Source organism: Bombyx mori, chromosome 20 (assembly GCF_030269925.1).
Source record: "Bombyx mori chromosome 20, ASM3026992v2".
NCBI classification, from domain to species: Eukaryota; Metazoa; Arthropoda; class Insecta; order Lepidoptera; family Bombycidae; genus Bombyx; species Bombyx mori.
Window position 1 is genome coordinate 8,485,498 of NC_085126.1, and position 16,462 is coordinate 8,501,959.

At 39.3% G+C, this 16,462-nt stretch overlaps 1 protein-coding gene and 1 non-coding gene across 2 annotated transcripts in view; one reads left to right on the forward strand and one right to left on the reverse strand.

Moving 5' to 3' along the window:
* Positions 1–405: 405 nt before the first annotated feature.
* Positions 406–16,462, forward strand: part of LOC119630046 (putative nuclease HARBI1) — a 39,006-nt gene continuing 22,949 nt past the window's right edge. Inside the window, exons 1-2 of the transcript XR_009975838.1 lie at positions 406–5,314; positions 5,651–16,296. The gene's annotated coding sequence lies outside the window, so the exon portion shown is untranslated. The remainder of the gene's footprint in view (positions 5,315–5,650; positions 16,297–16,462) is intronic.
* Mir3405 (microRNA mir-3405) lies at positions 5,672–5,819 on the reverse strand. The gene has a single exon (NR_107683.1). It is a non-coding gene; the product is annotated as a microRNA mir-3405 (primary transcript).

Genomic DNA, 16,462 nt, shown 5'->3' on the forward strand with positions numbered 1-16,462 from the left:
AGGCAGCGCTCCAAACGCGCGACCTCTCCGGTTTCCGCTTTTCCTCTTGCCTCACAGCAGGCGGCCCTGGACTGCGCCGAGGAGGCAGCAGCCAGTCCGCGAGAAGAGACTGCGTCACAATCTGTGGCGGGCGGCGCCGCAGCAGCCGCCGGCCCTTCCGCCAACGCCATATATTTGGCGCTGGCAGGCTCACCCTCGGACGAGTCAGACGGAGCGGAGGACGCCGGCCGTCGGGCCGACTTCCGCTTCCGCCGAGTCCGCTGTCGAGTGTCGGTGAACAGCGCCGGTGTCTCCCGCCCACTGGACGCGTCGCCCCTCGCGGAGCTCCGCGCCGAGTAGAGCGAGATAAGGCTCTCGCAGCGCTCGAGGCGCACGGTGGGGACCCTGTCCCTTACGCGACCCGTGCTGTCGCCCCCTTCTGCGTGACAGTGTGTGCCCCCCCCAGAAACGGTGGGGCAGCGTGCGGCCGATCGCTCGACCGCACGGAGGGATTCTCCCCCCGCGGAGCGGGAGGTACCCTCCTGGGGTATTACTTTTCTCACAGATGCCATTTCATGTTTTGTTTCCTTTTTTATTAACCAGGGGTCGGTCCCCTGGGGTCTGGTTGGTACCCTCGGGACTGGACTCCCTCCAGCCATTCATCCCATCGCCGGGCACCAGAGCTTAGGATTGGGGCATTTTTTAAAGAGGTTTACGTCCTCGCGGCCCCGTGCCTCGCGGCAGCGGCCCCCGTCCCCCACGCGGTGAGGATTACGGGTTGGCCGGCGGCCCGCCGAGTGCAACGAGCAACACGACAGACCACCGCCCGACGCTCATTAGAGCAACAACCACGAAGCCACGCCGGTATACCGGTACCCCCCTCTGGAGGGCGTGCCCCTGTAGCCGAAGCCGGGGACATGGCGACCAGCGGCCGGAAGATGCGTAAGCAACGCCGGCTCACTTCTCCATCAAAGGGCAGGCCAAAAGTGGCCCACCACCACCCGTGGGTTACGTCCGAAACGGGTCGGACGTGACCCGAAGAAAAAAGAAAAAGGGGGAAGAAAGGGGAAAAGAGAGGGAGCCCGAGCGTCTCCAGGAGGAGCTCCCTTCAGCGAGTGAAGGGCGTGGAGAGCCCGCAACTCCCCCTGCTGGTTTTGGTCCGCGTCATCCGATCTCTTTCGTTGCAAAGCCTAACTAGGCTACCCTACTCCTACACCTAGCCTACCTACCTAACACCTAGAAATCCTTGCAACGAAAAAGACCGGACGATACCCCTGGGAGTGGGACTGTTCCCAGAGGATCCCGTTATCCGCCACCTACGGACGCGCCCGGTGGAAGTCCAGCAAAACTCCCCCACAGACGGAGCCCCCGGCCACGCAGAGTACGCGCCGGGGGGCCCGCCCAGGTCCCTCGGGCCATTGAACTATCCTGTCCATTATGACTATTATTATTATTATTAGGGTTGAATAAAGTAGCAGCGTTGGTCGGTATGGTTAAATTTGATTGAGATAACACATAAAACACATAAACACATAAAAACACGTTTAGGTAATACTTGGCCGTCAAATGTCAATACAACTGTTTAGGAGGGTTTCCAAGTTGGTTCATTATTTACAAATTACCTTATAATTTAAACGACTGACTTTAATTATATCAACACATCCCATAGGCACATTAGTATTTTCCTTAATATCTTCGGGAGACCACTTAGTTGGAACTCCCCTTACTAATCCCATTCCGGTAATATTAAAGGTGGGTATATATGCTTTCAACCTATTTTCAGATAAACAATTTGACTGGAGAAAGCTGTTGGCGTCTAAATAATTATGAAAAGAAAGATACATTTTGTTTCTTCCTATCCTTTTCAAACTGCCATTTACAATTTTTTTAAAAGCATTTTTTTAAAAACCTACCGAACACAATAGGATGCAGATTGGTGCCGTCGTCTTCCGCAGACTGTATTTTATAAACATCCACAATGTAAGGGCCATGATCATTGCAATCATAACTAGTCCTGCCTATTTGTGTGGGAGCTTGGGAAGGAGAATTAACGTTATCGGGAGTAGAAGATGGTAAATTATTCATGGGGACCTTTTTAAACTAATCATTACAATGACAATCAGTGTTTTTGAATGCATCATTATTATGTTTCCTTTTCCTCTTATTACATTGCTTGCATATCCTATGAAGATAATTCCGTTTTAATTTTCGTTTGGATACAGACGAATAGTCGGAATCCATTCCAGATTCGTTTGAAATTGTAACAAATGGTCCCACAGGGGGCACTGTGCCCCCTGGGTCTGGCGGCTCGTTCATAAAAGTATTCAGAAAAAACTTACCCTACGTAGAAAAGACAAATAATAAATATAGGAATAACACTAATCTAAAATTCACAACTTAGAACTATTCTGATTACTAATTACAATAAATCTACAATTTAATTTGAAAAATAATTTAAAAACCGCGCCCGCCAAGTTCGAAGGTTTCCCGCGCTTTTTCGTCTGATTTTTTATTAGACGAAGTCAACTGACGTTTACTGTGTTGTCAGTTTTTGATGAAATAAAAATAGTGTTGTGACAAAGTGAACGATTGAAAAAACTCCTGAATTAATGAAATTGCCTCGATTGTCTAGTGAATAGTCGGTGTGCCGAATTGCCGATATCGGGTACGGGGTTCGAATTTTAGGCGTGCTTTGTACATACCAACGACTTTTCGACGAAATATTATGTTCCTATAGTATCTACCTGTACCGAATATCGAGTGTTTTAAACATTAAGAAAAACATTGCGAGGAAGCTTGTAAGACTGTCCTATTTCCAATAAATCATATAGTTGAAACTATAGATGTATAAAATATAACAATTATTGGTAGTGGTAATTATAGGTATATTGAAGTCGTCGTGGCCTAAAGGATAATACGTCCGGTGCATTCGTATGAAGCGATGCACCGGTGTTCGAATCCCGCAGGCGGGTACCAATTTTTCTAATGAAATACGTACTCAACAAATGTTCACGATTGGCTTCCACGGTGAAGGAATAACATCGTGTAATAAAAATCAAACCCGCAAAATTATAATTTGCGTAATCACTGGTGGTAGGACCTCTTGGGAGTCCGCACGGGTAGGTACCACCACCCACCCTGCCTATTTCCGCCGTGAAGCAGTAATGCTTTTCGGTTCGAAGGGTGGGGTAGCCGTCGTAACTATACTGAGACCTTAGAACTTATATCTCGAGGTGGGTGGCGCATTTACGTTGTAGGTGTATGGGCTCCAGTAACCACTTAACATCAGGTGGGCTGTGAGCTCGTCCATCCATCTAAGCAATAAAAAAAAAAAAGGTAGGTAATGAAAATAAAAAAAAACTGATTGTAGTTACATACTACTAGTAACATATATTGGAGCACTTTAATACAATTTTATTGTAAAATATAAATTATATTCTTTTATAATTTGAAATTAATGATTAACTCTTCACACTCATTGTTCATTCATGTGATTGAACGAGAACTGAACGCATCACTATTACTTTAAATCATAGACCTATATAGTAGGGACACGACATGTTGTTCTATACGTACAATTGCTTATATAAATAGCACCCATTTTGAAGGCACACACATAAACATATATCTATCTCGTTCTTACTCAGCACTTTAACTCGCAGGAAAACAATATAACAGTATTTCAGTGCGTACATAAAATTAAACATGAATATACGTAAATATCTCCATCTCCGTCTAATGAGGCCGAAAATCCGCCATGTTGAGCGCACCAAATGTCATTGTCACGTCAGTTCGGCCGTCTGTTTTGGGTTGTACATTAATTATTGACTTTGATATCGATTTAATATGATTGCTTATATAAAATTTCAAAATTTATCATGCTTAGAACATACAAAAATAATAATTAAAACGTATTTTATATGATCTCAAGAAAGTCGATGCCCCAAAACTATTATCTATATATATTTAAATTCATTTTGGAGCCCTCATCATTCTTCGGTCGGAATCTATTGATCATGACACTAATCACAAATACCTCTTTAAAATATGTCATCAAAACATATTTAGACATTCTGTTCAGATATTTCGGGAAAAAGGCTACCTACAAAATCTCTTCGGAACTATTTAAATAAAATAGTTTTATTCCGCAGTGAGTAAAAAAACACTATTGTAAATTCGTTAAATATTTAATAATTACGTGATTTTAGAGAGGAAGTCACAAGGAATGACGTTTTTAATAATGAAGAAATGTTCTGTAGGTGTTTTTTTTTTCACGCGGTCCCTTGATAAGTTTAAAATTTGAATCACTCTCAAGTGAAAGTAATTCAAATGGTGCGGCGCACCTTCCTTGGGGTTCGCTGCGGTAGTGGTTACGGACTTTAGAGTCAGCAAAACAATTAAAATAGATTGTAATAGTCTAAGAAAAACACGTACTCAAAATACGATAACATTTAGCATGCTAGAAATGGGCAGATGGCACTGTACTACGCTATATCTTGATGTTTTGCGACAAACGACAACTTTATAAAATCAGTGTAGCAACTTTTAAAAATCATCATATCGCTTACTTGGCAAATTCGAAGGACGAACTTGTCTTAGATTTCACCCATCTAAATCATATCATATTTGCACAAAACAATATACCTACTTACTTCCCATTAAAGTATAAATTCTACAAATAAATAATACTCAACAATATTTAAAATAAAATGAGCCAAGAACGTTTATCGATAAAACCTGATAACATTGAAATCTTTTGTACAGCACTAAAACCGCCATGTTTTGTGGTCAGATGACGTCACAGTGGTACGAATTTTTGGTTGAAGTTTCATTTCCATAGGTTTCCTACTTTAGTGCTTTAAATATAGCAACATTATTTCACAAAGTGACATTAGCTGCTGTCAGCTGGCTTCGTCTAAATAAAAATCCGACTATAGCTGGGCCAAGTGTGGAAGGATTGTCTCCACGATTTAATTGTGATAAGGTACATTTCTACATATTAAAAGTAATAATATGAATACCTACTTCAATATTTTGAGTATTCTAAAGACTCTTTACATTTTTAATCCTTATCTGATTTTAAGCAAACTTTGCATTAATTATATACTGGGCTTAATATAGATTAATCAACTATAACTATGAAAAACTAAATGTAACTAGGCCAAGGTACTACAAAGTATTTTCTCAATCAATGTTTATTATTTATCACATGTTTTTTTTTTAGATACCAGAATGTAAAGAAACAATTATAAAACTTCCAGTGAGTAGTGAAGTAGAAGATAATCATAGCAAGAAAAGTACCGGTCTACCTACTGATGACTGCAGTGTGAACATGGTTGGTTTAATAATTATTTGTTATTTATTTAAACTTCTAATTACAAATAAAACTTAAAATAAATTAAATACTGAAAATAAACTACAAATTAAAATTAATATAGATAATCTGGTGCAAGACTACCGGGTAAGATGTTTCTAAAATACATGCATGTACATTCCCTATTTGAATGGCAATATTAATGCTATTTTGTACACGTATTATTTTCTATGAATTAATATACTAATATCCCATAAATATCTCACTGCTGGCCTTGAGCTTCCCATTCATGAGAATGGACAATATACCCATAATCTGTCCCAAGTCAAAATTATAATGACATTTGCTTAATTTTAGATGGACAAATTTAAGTTACACATCCAAGACACACCTCCAGTTTCTACCAGTTATTCAGAACGTACCCTCAATCGCTTTATTGTGAAAAAGAAACGGTCAACACCGTTACGAAGAAATCTAGAGAGTTTCAAGAACACAATGGAAAATTATGGTGATTTGTCACAAAAGAAAAAGCAAAACAAGACAAAATAGAACATGAATTGAGATGTGACTTGCTAATGTTGGAAATATTGTTGAAGAAAAAGGAATTAAATAGATAAAAAATAAACACTATGTAAAAGTTGTTTTATTTGTAAAACTATTACAATAATTAAACTATTTTAGTTTTTAAAATGCAAGATCTGTTTATTTGATGTAACATACTAAAATGACTATTTATTAACAATTGTGTTTTTAAATGATTGTTGTTATCCCTATTTCCGTTATCAATATTTATTGGGTGGCTAGACAAATCTATTGAATTTTGTATTTCTATATCCATGCTTGGAATTCCATCTCCGTTATTTATGCATATATTATGCAAAATGTACAGGCAACAATAATGTCTTGTACTAACTCTAGATTTACTCTCATACCAATTGATAACACAGGAAAGCGTCTTTTCCATATCCCAAAGCGCCTTTCTATACAACTTCTAGTGCGAATATGAGACTCATTGTTTGTTGTTGAACTAACTGAGTGGACTGTAGGTTTTGTGGTTCTTGTGAAATATAAAGACTTTATCACTATTACTGGGTGTTTATTGATATTTATAGAAAGTACAAAGGTTTTTACAGGCACAGCGATGGAAGCGAATTTTGTGAATGAAAATTATGACTGGTTTAAGACCTAGTGAATGATTTAGAATGAATGACATTAATGTAGGTTTGCTACACTCATTATAAAGTTTTTCTGCTGATGTCACTGGATTCTGAAGTGGTGTTCATAAATAGTTTTTCAGTTCATATCCAGCATCACCAAGAAGAATATTTTGTCCTATTTGTCCTGATTCGAAAACAGCACACAAACGACTGTTACTAAAAATAGTACTGTCATGACTAGCACCAGGCCACCTAGCATGCAACATCCAAAAAATTTAAGTTGGATGTACATACTGCTTGGACATTTGATGAAAAGTATCCCTTCCTATTTCTATAATTTTGCCCTCCTGGGGATTGTAAACGAATATGTGTATAGTCTAGAGCACCATATACACAAAGAAATCTAGCAATAGAATAAAAGCCAGTTTGATTTTGTTGTTGTTTAATTGGAGAAAGATGAAGTTTAAGATGGTTAAATCTGTTGGCTGCAATAACTTTTGTTACTCTTTTAATTGTTTTTCCTGCTGTAGTTTGATGAACTCCACTGAAATCTCCAGCTGTTATTTGCATACTTCCAGTTGCATAGAATCTAAGCGTAAGCAGGAGTTGGTTCATTGGGGACAATGCATTGTTCCTGAAATAATATAGTCTGTCAGTATAGTCTGTAATATAATGAGTTAATTATGACATGTAATTAAAAACATGCAATGAAATACAGAAATATACAACAAAATTATATAGCCTGTGTGTTACGAGGGCTGCACTAAAAGTATCGGGAATGGAATATTTCCACTGCTCCTGTCATATTAAAATATTTTTAATTGAAAACTCCTTGGTTTTAAAAATCGAATACCATTTATTTATTTAAAAAAAGATTCTCGGTCTTGTCACGACGTTTTGTCAAACTTGTTTAGTCGTTGAGAAAATGGAATTGACTCGAGAAAATTCAAGAGAGATGATTTATTATGACTTTCGAAGTGGTTTAACACAAAAACAGTGTGTTGACCGGATGATTTCTGCATTTGGTGATGAAGCCCCATCCAAAACCACAATTTATCACTGGTTTGCTGAGTTTCAACGTGGACGTGTCAAGCTCAGTGATGATCCCCGTCAAGGTCGTCCAAAAACTGCAGTCACCCAAGAAAAAACTGCAGTCACCCAAGAAAACGTTGATGCTGTGCGTAAGCTGATTGAGGAAGATCGACATGTGACATACCGCGAAATTTAGGCAACTTTAGACATTGGCATGAGTCAAATACAAATAATCTTGCATGAACAATTAGGTGTAAAAAAGTTGTTTTCCCGATGGATACCGCATTCGCTCTGTGAAGAGCAAAAAGCGGCTCGCGTTACTTGGTGCGTCAGAACTCTCGAAAGATTCCACGCAGGATCCGTAAATGCTGTATACAACATTGTATCAGGTGACGAATCCTGGATATACGCGTACGAACCCGAAATAAAAAACCAGTCACGAGTTTGGGTGTTCGAAAATGAGTTATTGCCAACAAAAATTGTTCGTTCACGGAGTGTTGCAAAAAAAATGGTGGCCACGTTTGTCTCCAAAACCGGCCATGTTACGACTATTGGACGACTTGAGGGACAAAGAACGGTTAATGCGGAATGGTATGCTAGCATTTGTTTGCCACAGGTCGTTTCTGAACTCCGTAAAGAGAACTGCAACCGCCGCATCATCCTCCATCACGACAATGCGAGTTCTCACACCGCGCATAGAACAAAAGAGTTTTTAGAGCAAGAAAACATAGAATTATTAGACCATCCGCCGTACAGCCCCGACCTAAGCCCTAATGATTTCTATACTTTCCCTAAAATAAAGAATAAATTGCGTGGACAAAGATTTTCATCACCTGAAGAAGCTGTGGACCCCAACTTCCGAATGGAATGGTTGCTTCAATGATTGGTTCCACCGTATGGAAAAATGTGTCAAATTTCGCGGAGAATACTTCGAAAAGCAATAAATACATTTTTAAATAGTAATGTTGTGTCACTTCGTTAATTCCCGAAATTTTCAGTGCCGCCTATGTACCTACTGTACTTCCACATGTCCAAAATGTGGTACAGTAGGTACACATAGGTTATATAATTTTTTTGGTAATTTACCTTTTCATTTGGAAAGCAATTTATTAAGTATTCGATTTTGATGTAATTAAAATAATATTTGCCGTGAAGTAGGATGACGAATTTGGTTTTCAATTTCACATAAAATAGCTTGTGCTGATGTTTTGGAAACACGAAAAAACCGTATGAATTTTATAACGTCCCACTCATACCATTGATTGTTTTTTGTACGAATAACGTACTATAATATATATATATGTATATATATGTCAGCACGCGCCAGGGATGACTAAGCGATAGTTTCCGTCATCACTCGTATTCGATTGAACTCAGTTCAGTCAATAAAACTTTCCGAATAATAATTATTGAAACTCAACACACACAACTTTCACAATGACAGGGTAAATCGACAGTTTCGTTTTACATACCGACTGACTGACTGTCAGAGACTGACTGACTGTCAGAGACTCACTGACTGAGACAGACGGAATGACTGTCTGACACGGAATGCCACGACTCTGTCCACGTACCGCCATTTTATACTGTGGCGTTACGGAGTCTACCCTACATTTTTGTGATATTTATCAAAACAACATTTCATCATTTAAAATAATAGTCAAAACCACCGTCTTAATATTACTAAAACTCGTTATCCACGACATATATATATTTATATTATTATAAACCATTTAAATCATCGATATCTGAATCTGAATCACTATTGTAATATTCCACGTTGCTGGTTAATATCAAAAACACTCAAATACAAAATCTTTAATGTTATTGACAATGACATATTTACATCTAATCCATGAAGGAAGGTTTAAACGCCCCTCTGGGAAGGTTTAAACTTATTGGTAGTTTAAACTGTGTTGGGTCGATGATCTGTCATTGATATTACAAGAGAAACGAAAAGGACAGATTAAACTGTGTTCTCTAGTTTAAACTACGATTGATATTACGGCCCTTAGGGCCTGTCCGCACAGCGATATTTCACCGGTTTTTATTTGTACACACTGCGAATAAAATTTCGTACTATTTTCGTCAGTTTTAATCAGTTCTCGGCTGAGACGCACGTCTAAAATGGACAACCGAACAAAAATTTTAATTTATCTAAAGCTAAAGCGGCGTAACAGACGTATCAAAAGATTTCATGAGTATTGGATTCACCCAATTACGGCATTAAGACCCATGAAAGGATTTTTCTACATAAAATATCAAGAGTTGCGAAAATACAGCAAAAAGTTTTTTGGCTATTGCAGAATGACAAAAAAATCATTCGATAATTTACTACAACTAGTTGGTCCAGCGATCACCTATCAAGATACGAATTGGAGAAAAGCAATTTCACCTAAAGAAAGACTCGATAACTCTAAGGTTTAGTTACGTACCTACCTACTTAAGCCTACCTACAGGCGCGTTATTATCGGTTGATAAGATCAGATGCGTTATTGCCATATATTAAATCGACCGATAATAACGCGCCTCTGTGGGGGGGGGGGGGAAGCTTTACAGTACAGTACCGTCAGGAGCAAAATGTTCTAGGCAACATTCCAGTGAATATTTAATAACTGACAAAGGTAAATAAAAACAAGGATTAATCATACATCATCATTTATTAAACAGAAATTAACTTTTTTTTTATTGCTTAGATGGGTGAACGAGCTCTCAGCCCATCTGGTGTTAAGTGGTTACTGGAGCCCATAGACATCTACAACGTGAATGCGCCACCCACCTTGAGATATAAGTTCTAAGGTCTCAAGTATAGTTAAAACGGTTGACCCGCCCCTTCAAACCGAGACGCATTACTACTTCACAGCAGAAATAGGCAGGGTCAAGAGGTCCTACCATCAGATATTACGCAAATTATAATTTTGCGGGTTTGATTTTTATTACACGATGATATTCCTTCAACGTGGAAGTCAACCGTCAACAATTGTTGAATACGTATTTTATTAGAAAAATTGGTACCCGCCTGCGGGATTCGAACACCGGTGCATTACTCAACACGAATGCACCGAACGTCTTATCCACGGCGACTTCATTTAAATAAAACATAATCTTTCATATCAATAGCACTCCCCTCTACTAGATATGAAGATTGGCTAAATGAAGTATTTGGAAAATTTGAATTGTGAAAGAGCGAATGCTGGGTTTGAGATGGATCAGGCTGAGATTGAGAAATGACAGTAGTATTACGAGATAGAATTTGGGGAGAAGGAGTTTGACGGATAGTATTTGGACAGGGTGACGGCGTATTTGGGTTGTAAGATGAATACGATGAAGATGATGGTCGATACTGCGACAAAGTGGAACTGGCTCTAGGTGACATGAAATTTTCTGGTGAATATTTATTTGCGCTGTTAAGTGCATTCAGAATTTCAATTTTAGCGTAATGTTTTTGCTCCGTTGAAAATTTTCTGACCATTGGTATGATCATTTCACAAAATGAAACATCCTCATCATATTTTTTGTCCTTCAATAATTTCAATATTTCATCCTCGCAATTATTTTGAATTCTACCCTTTTTACGCATGCTCGTTTTAAGTTTTCTATTTCGTATAGCTTCTGAGTCAGTATCTTCGTCGTCGGTTTGATTAGTAAGGTCTTCGGCATTGCTGTTGGTGTTTTCTGTATCTCTGATATTGTTTGTTGTATCTCTTAAAAAAGTAATTTAATTGTTATGTAAACTTATGTAGGTGCTGACTTGTCTGTTTGTAATTTATATTATTGGTATTACATATTTTTTAATGATTATTGCAGGTATTTGGTTTCAGGAAATAGCTACTTTTCGCTGTATTACGAATATCTTATTGGTATCTCTACTATTGGCGAAATTATAGAAGACACGTGTGAAAAACTATGGTCATGTCTACAACCTTCATACATACATGACAGAACTAGATGAAACTGGTCCCATTACTGCTGAAATTGTCCATAAAATAACCCATTTTCGACACTGCTTAGGAACGGTGCATGGAAAGCATATAAGGTGCGAAGAGCCGGATTGCGCGGGTTCCGAGCTTTATAATTATAAACGATATCACTCCTTGATTTTAATAGCGGTTGCTGATGCAAATTATTATTTCATCAGCGTTGACATAGGTGCTTAGGGCAGCAGTAGTACTACAATTTTTTTAAATTCTACATTTTTTTTTATTGCCTTTGTACACAAGTTTGGCACAAGTTCGTCAATTCAACATGCCACCATTGAAAAACTGCGTGGTGCAGAAAACTACTCCACGTGGAAGTTCTCCATGCGGATGTTATTAATCCATGAAGAGTTATGTGATTCCGTCACGGATAAATGGGAATTGACGGAAGCCATGAAGAAAAGAGCGAAAAGTCATTGGCACGTATTGCGTTGTCGGTGCAGCCAGCGGTCATCCCATGCATCCGCACCGCCACCAGCGCACACGAGGCGTGTAATAACCTAAGTAAGGCGTTCGGAGGGCGCGGCTTGTATAGGAGACTTGGCATACTGAGAAGTCTCTTCGGTGTCAAGTTATCGTATAGCAGTTCAGTTATCGGATAGCAGTTCCATGGAAGCCTACATCAATAAAATTAAAGAGTTGGCGTGTCAACTGAGTGAAATGGAATCCGCATTGGATGATGAGTTTATTGCCGTTATAATGCTAAGTGGGCTCACAGAAGATTTTGACCCCCTCATCATGGCAATTGAGAACTCAAATGTAAAACTCACCACGGAACTTGTCTCAGGAAAACTCTTGGCAGAAAACCAGAGGCGTGAGGAGAAACAAGATATCACTGCGTTGGTAACCAAGAAGCCACCGAGATGCTTCAAGTGCAAAAATGTGGGTCATATTTCTAAGAATTGTTCCAACAAAGGAAGCTTCAAGGAGTCAGCGGACGTAGGAGGCAACAAAGGCAAAAATAAATCCAGATATCAGACTAGGAACAATCCGAAGCAGAATATCCCAAAGGACAAAGCGCTCTTTGCAGCTCTGTCTGTAAAAATAAGTAGTGATGTGTGGTACATTGACTCCGGTGCTACTAATCATATGTGCAATGATAAAAAGTACATGATGGACTTCCGACCTAATAGTGTGGATGTGAGCATCGTGAATGGTGAAAAGCTACGAACAGGTGGCATTGGACATGTAAAAGTATTTGAACTTTTACATGTCCAATGCCACCTGTTTGAAAGACTGTATAAGAACAATAAGTGATGTGTATTATGTTTCTAATCTTAGTACGAACTTATTGTCAGTAAGTGCCATAACAAAGAAAGGGTATACTGTTGAATTTAATAATAAATTATGTAGGGTCTATGACAAACATGAATGTCTAGTAACAGGTACACAGACAAGTGGTGTCTATCAGCTGGATACTGTGTCAGACAACGGCTGTGTCGTCGCTTCGGCTGTGATGGCTTCGGCAAAGATTCACACTGCTAATGCGGCAACGATGTTATCTCAGGAGGTATGGCCCAGAAGACTCGGGCACCTAAACTCGAGGAGTATGCAATTGCTACAAAAAGGTATGTCTAGTGGCATTTCATATAGTTTGTCTGATTTTAAACAGTGTATTCCTTGTATAGAAAGTAAACAAAGTAGACTCCCTTTTCCCAAAAAGTCACACACTAGAGCTAAGGAAAAATTAGGTCTTGTACATAGTGAGTGACCTTTGTGATCCCCTTCAGGTCCCTTCATTCAGTGGTGCTAGGTATTTTCTAAGTTTCATTGATGACTTCTCCAGGAAGCAATATGTTTATTTTTTGAATACAAAAATGAAACTTTTCGGTATTTCCAACAATTCAAAGCTCTTGTTGAGAAAGAAACGGGAAAGGAATTAAAAATACTTAGGACTGCTAGGGGCGGTGAGTATATGGGTGAGTTTCAGGAATTTCTCAAGAAGAATGGCATCCAACACCAGAAAACTATTGCGGATAGTCCGCAACAGAATGGTGTTGCTGAACGGGCCAATAGGTCCGTCATAGAGAAGGCATGGAGTATGCTGCGGGATCCTAGGCTGGGAATGAAATTTTGGGCTGAGGCTGTGAACACTGCCGTATACCTTAAGAACCGAAGTCCAACCAAAGCTGTGATAGGAGCTACTCCGGAGGAAAAATGGTCCAACAAAGGTAAATCTGCACCATTTATGAATCTTTGGATGCAATGCCTATGCAATGATAAAGAATAGGAAGAAATTAGAATCAAAAAGTAAACCATACATATTTGTGGGCAACAGTTAGGAGTCAAAAGGCTATAGACTCATAGACCCACATGATCCCACGTTGTGTTTTTGCCCGTAACATAGTTTTTGTTGAAACAAAATTCTATGAACAAAAAAGTGTGTCACATGATGAAAATTCAGACCAACACATGTTTGTTGACATGAGTTTAAATACAGATGGTCCTCATGAGTTGGAGCTACCCACTGTGAGTTCTGATGTTTCTGATGACACAATATTATCACAGAGCGGACACAGAAAACAGAGGCATAGCGCAACCACATTGGACGGTTCTGATAGCGGAGAAACGGATTATGATGCAAATGACTGCTTGGATGAAACATGTTCCAGGGGACGATTCACTAGTTGAAGCAGAGGAGACAGATTATTCATATGAAGATTTGCAAGACTCTCCGCAGCAAGCAAGAGGGCAAGCTTCGTGAGATTAGTCGACAACCCTGATGATCCCCAGACTGCAGCCGAGGCCTTAAACGGGCCTGAATCGAACAGTTGGAGAAAGGCAATGGCAGATGAGTATAATTCCTTTGTTAAGAACAAGTGTTGGACCCTGACTGAGCTTGAACCCAGCCACAAACCAGTCAAAAGTAAATGGATTTTCAAAAGAAAATATGGAGCAGATGGAGAGTTACTAAAGTATAAAGCTCGTTTAGTGGCCAAGGGTTACACACAGAAGTACGGTATTGATTACCAAGAGACTTTTTCACCAGTGGTAAGGTACTCTACAATTAGGATTTTACTTGCTTTAGCAGCTGAACATGGCCTGTCCATTGAGCACCTGGATGTCAAAATGGTGTTCCTTAATGACGACCTCGAGGAAACTGTATACATGGAGCAGCCAGAGTTCTTTCAAGAAAAAGGAAAAGAGAACATGGTGTACAGGCTAAATAAAGCTGTGTACGGCTTAAAACAGGCATCCAAGACATGGTATGACAAAATTACAAAGATTTTGTGTCACAAACTACTATTCAAGCAATTAAGCACTGAGCCATGTGTCTACTTTAAAAGTGAAAATAAGTCTATGATGATAATAGTTCTCTATGTCGATGACCCATTGTTTTCACATCCCCCAACTTTCAAGGAAAACAGAAAATAAAGAGAGCACTGGAGGAAGAATTTGATATCACTGATTTAGGGCCAGCACAACATGCGTGTATATTGGGCATGCAGCTGAAAGAAATAGGTGATAAAATTTGTCTTAATCAAACTAATTATATAAATAAGTTGTTACAGAAGTTTCGAATAGACGAGTGTAAGCCTGAACGCACACCTATGGAGACTGGTCTAAAGCTAGCCAAGGAAAAACAGGCGGATCAGATCTATGACTACAGGGGCTTGATTGGCTCTCTGATGTATGTTGTTGTTTGTACTAGACCGGACATCAGTCACGCAGTAAGCTATCTCAGTCAATTTAATAATTGTTATGGTGAAACCCATTGGAAAGCCGCTAAACGAGTGTTATCATTAAAAGTTACAATTGATTTAAACCTTATTTTTCTAAAAGTGGTATGGATATTTCTGCATATGCTGACGCTGACTGGGCATCTGACAGCATGGATCGTAAGTTATTCACAGGCTTTGTATTTCTTATTGGTAGATCTGTTGTTACTTGGGAAAGTCGCAAGCAACGCACTGTATAGCTTAGAGAGACTATTCGTGACAGGGAAGATCGAGGGAAAAAGACCGCGCGGGCGCAGTCCGACAAGGTGGTTCGACCAAATCCGCACCACACTGGAGATCCTATTCCACGATGCCCTTCATGCGGCCAATGATCGGAGGCGCTGGCGGAACATTACAAGGAGCAAAATCCTGTCGACATGATGGTCACGACTCTCAGCAGTGAGGAAACGACGCGAGGAGGAGTTCTGCGGCGGATGAATCCCTAAAAAAGAAGAACTCTGCTGTCAAGAAAATCCCTTCTCCTCCATGGTGGGATACAGAGTGCACGGAAGCTATTAAAAATAAAAAAATACAGAAAAAGACTTTTTTCGCAACATCAATTTGACTAACTTTCTCCAAGTACGTAATTTAGAAGCTGGTACAAAGCGGTTACTTAAAGATAAAAAGCGTAAGGCATGACGAAATTTCTGTTCCTCTCTTTCCCCAGAAACTCCATCATCGGTTATTTGGAAGAATATGAAAAAATTTAGATGTTCACGTTCACCAGACAACCTAAACAATATTTCAACTGCTTGGGTGGATCAATTTTTAAACAATCTAGGCCCCGCAACTGTTCCATCCTCTGATTTAATACCGTTAGATTTTTATTTATGGATGGAATTCCCTATTCTTTTATTTGTAAGGCGAAAAAGTCAACACACCTCTATCTTCTTAATTTGTTAAACCTAATATATAGCATTGGTACTGTTCCACCAAAATGGAAACATCAAATAATCATTGCTATCTCTAAACCAGGTAAACCAGGACACATGGTGTCAGAAGTAAGGAATTTAAGGAAATTAAGGAAAATATTAAATAGAAATACAAAAATATCCGTGAAATTATGTTCAAAATGGATAAAGTCGAAAACACACAACATGGCGGACAGGGACGCGCAAGTAAGTCACTTAATGCTACATCAGTCACATATGGGCTCAAATCCTTAGACATGAGAAGCTCGAACATGCCTTTAACTTGGAAAAACCGGTATACTCAATTTAAAATATACATGCGAGCTAATAATCTGGAAGATGAATGTGATCAACGCAAAGTCGCCATCTTATT